The following is a 3,811-nucleotide window of genomic DNA, read 5'->3' as shown; positions in this document are numbered from 1 at the left end:
ATATATATGTATATATATATGCTTCTTTCTGTTTTTCAATCTCATATCATTTGCATTAATTTAGGTTATTTAACAGCTGTCGCAGGACAGCTGTCGTATAATTACAAACAAGTCAACAAATTTTTCACTCAGCTGTGTCAAATACACAGTTTTTCAAACCACCCCTAAGTGAAACTACCAACCATTTAGCCTCCTACCTTGTCTCTACACTGGAATTCCTTCATAACACCTGCATAACAATTCCACCTTGTTATGGAGGCGTAGCTCCTGTGCACATAAACACAGAAACACACGGGGTGGGTCTTCGTCCTGCACTGTTATTTAGCAGAGTGTGTGTTTTTCTTTGCTGTGTGTTTAGTAATGGAAAGTCAAGCTAAAGCACTGTGGGGATGGGGTTATGCTATGAGAATGTTGCGGTTGGGTTTTAAGGAAAAAAACTGAGTGTGTTTGTCTTAGCTTTGGCACCGTTACACCTGGTATGTGTGAGTGATGGAAAATGATGTGTGTAGTCATGTGTTTTTACTTGGTGCACCTGAGGATACAGTATTAGGAAGAAGTGAGAGTGACACTATACAGAAGCCTTCAACTGTGCTCAGCAAAGCAGAGGAGGGGAGTGAGGAGAGAAAGACGAGATACGTTCAAGTTTCAACGTAACTTTATTTTCCAACAGGCATAATTTGGTTCACAGCTGGCAGTAGAATGTAAAACCCATCCATCCATCAATCCATCCATCCATCCATCCATCCATCCATCCATCCATCCATCCAACCAACCATAAATCCATGTTTTGTTAGACGTGTCACTGCTCTAAGTAAAAGTTGAGGATGACTATCTGCTGCTACCAGGCTATATTTAATCCAATACATGTAGATTTGACTGAGTCATTGGTGTGTTTGCAAAGATTGTTTAGCTGTAAGTGTTAGAAGCCTGGTTTTGGGTTGTGTTTTTGTTGTGTTTAGTTTGTTTGTGCAGAAAGTCTGGAGCTGCTGTCACTAGAGGGCGGAACTACTGATTATCACTCACACCTGCAGATCCTCTCCTGCAATCATCCAGGGGATAAACGGAGTTGGCTGTCAGTTCTCCGGTGCCTGAGTGTTTGCCTGCAATGGCTTCCTCCACCACCTCCTGGTTCATCTACCAGAGTTTCCCTGAGCCTCCTCGAGAACCCAAGATCTCCTGGAGCAGTTCTGAAACTGACAGCTTCAAGGTCTTTGCCCACGGTCCGCACGGTAATCTGTCCGCCCTCCATCGCTCCAACTATCTTGCTGCACTGCACTGACTTGTCTTTCACTCAACCACCCCCAACTGGTGGACGCTCCCTCACAACCCAAGTAAGAGAAGTTTTTTGGTTCCTCATCATTTCCTCAGTATTTTTGTGTTGCTCATCAGATTCTCCTCTGGCTTCAGTGATTCCTTTTCCCCGGGTCTCCAGCCCCAGAAGGAGATTCTCAACTTATTTGCTTTTTATTTGTAAATAAACCTTTTGAACTTTCCTTGTCTCCTGAGAGTGTTCTGCATGTGGGTCAAACATTTTTCTAAAAACATGACAGAACACTCAGGCCAGACAGACCCAGCAGACACTCTCAGAGCCATCTCTGAACAGAACTCCCTCCTGCATTCCCATGACGCCACTTTAAGAAAACTCGGCGATCAGCAGGTTTTAATCAATCAACGATTGGACCACTTAACCAATCTCTTGCAGGACCTCCAGCCAGCTCCACCTCCAGCTTCACACCCTGCTCAGATGGCGGCATCCCCTGCACCTCCTCCTAATCAGCTCTTCTCACGTGACATCCGTCCACCTTCTCCAGAGAAATATGCAGGTGATGTTGGTCAGTGTGGGGGTTTTCTGTTGCAGTGTTTGCTGGTTTTCAATTATTTTCCTCATTGTTTTCCTCATGACAATGCTAAGATTACTTACATCATCTCACTACTCACCGGGAAAGCCTTGGAGTGGGCGGAGGCTCGTTTCACTGATATCTCAGATTATGGGTGTACATTTGAGGAATTTATGGTGGAGTTTAAACAAACACTTAATCAGGATTCGGATCACACAACTCACTCTAGAAATATTTGGACTCTAAAACAAGGAAATAGATCAGTTGCTGATTTTGCTATTGATTTTAGAATCAGTGCTGCAACTTCTGATTGGAATGCCTCAGCTCTGAAGAGTGCTTTTTTCATGCCCTAAATGACTCCATAAAAGATGAACTGGCAACTCTAGATGAACCACGGTCTCTTAATGATCTAATCTCCTTAGCCACCTGTTTAGATAACCGTATGAGAGATCGCAACAAAGAGAGATCTAAGAGACCTGCTGTTCACAAAACGAACTTGTTTCCTCCTGCTACTAATCCTCTCCCATCTCCTAGGCTCACCAATCCAGAGCCCATGCAGATTGGCAGAACCCGTCTCACCCCCGAGGAGCGTCAGAGGCGGATGGAGATGAAACAGTGCCTCTATTGTGGTTCAGCAGGACATTTCATTGCCCTCTGTCCAATTCGGCCAAAAGCCTAGGTCCGCCAGTAGCGTCGGGGAGGCTGGCGGACCATTTAAAGAAAGAACAGAATCCCCACTTACTCCTACCTGCCACTCTGCTGTTTAACAATGATTCTCTCAGTCTTTCAGTCCTCATTGATTCTGGTTGTGAACGCAACTTAATTGACTCTGCCATAATTCATCAGTCCCAGATCGAGACCATCCAACTCTCAACCCCATTGCGTGTAGCGGCCCTCGATGGCAAGCCACTACCTCAAATCACCCACATGACTAAACCCCTCCGTCTGATTTATCTCTGGCAATCACAGCGAAGACATTTCTTTTTTTGTTTTTCCCACATCTAACTCCTCTGTGGTCTTAGGTTTTGACTGGTTGCAGCAACATAATCCACACATCAACTGGATAGGCCGACATATAGAGTCATGGTCTTCCACTTGTCACTCTAGTTGCCTTCGATCTGCACTTCCACCCAGCTCTTCTCCGGTGACCATAAATGAGGCTGACCCTCCTGATCTGACATTAGTTCCCCCAGAACATCATGATCTTGCTCCAGTATTCAGCAAAAGCAAAGCACTATCATTACCACCTCGTCGTCCCTATGACTGCGCAATAGAACTTCTCCCTGGTGCCCCATTACCCTCCAGTTGATTATATAACATTTCACGACCAGAGCGCGAAGCCTTGGAGACATGCATTAAGGATGCTCTAGCCGCTGGACTCATTCGCCCTTCCTCATCCCCACTGGGAGCTGGGTTTTTCTTTGTGGGTAAGAAAGATGGCACTCTCCGTCCTTGCAATGATTACAGAGGTTTGAATCTAATCACTGTAAAGAATAAATATCCCCTGCCTCTGATCTCCTCAGCCTTAGAACCCTTTCATGGTGCCACTGTCTTCTCCAAACTTGATCTGTGAAACGCCTACCATCTTCTCCGCATCCGCCAGGGGGATGAGTGGAAGACAGCCTTCAAGACTCCCATAGGACATTTTGAGTACCTGGTAATGCAGTTTGGCCTTTGTAATGCCCCTGTTTTTTTCCAGACTCTCACCAATGATGTTCTCTGAGATTTTTTAAATATCTTTGTGTTCGTCTACCTAGATGACATTCTAATCTTCTCCAAAACACAGTCTGAACACAAGAAACGTGTGAATGGTCCTCCAACGCCTCCTTGAAAACAAACTGTTTGTTAAGGCAGAAAAATGTGACTTTCACAAATCATCTGTTACATTCCTAGGCTACATCCTTGAAGGCGGACAGGTGCGGCCCACTCCTGAAAAGATTCAAGCAGTCCTCGACTGGCCCATTCCCCAAACA

The 3,811-nt window shown here is 45.3% G+C and overlaps 1 long non-coding RNA gene across 1 annotated transcript; it reads left to right on the top strand.

Annotated features, from left to right (window-relative positions):
* The first annotated feature begins 272 nt into the window (after positions 1 to 272).
* On the top strand, positions 273 to 1,492 carry LOC106530125 (uncharacterized). The gene is made up of 2 exons (XR_001311732.1): positions 273 to 1,331; positions 1,408 to 1,492. It is a non-coding gene; the product is annotated as an uncharacterized LOC106530125 (long non-coding RNA).
* The last annotated feature ends 2,319 nt before the right edge of the window (positions 1,493 to 3,811 follow it).

The sequence above is a fragment of the Austrofundulus limnaeus genome, unplaced genomic scaffold (genome assembly GCF_001266775.1).
Source record: "Austrofundulus limnaeus strain Quisiro unplaced genomic scaffold, Austrofundulus_limnaeus-1.0 Scaffold491, whole genome shotgun sequence".
NCBI lineage: Eukaryota > Metazoa > Chordata > Actinopteri > Cyprinodontiformes > Rivulidae > Austrofundulus > Austrofundulus limnaeus.
Note: the sequence above shows the minus strand (reverse complement) of the source record. Positions and strands in the feature narration are given on the sequence as shown.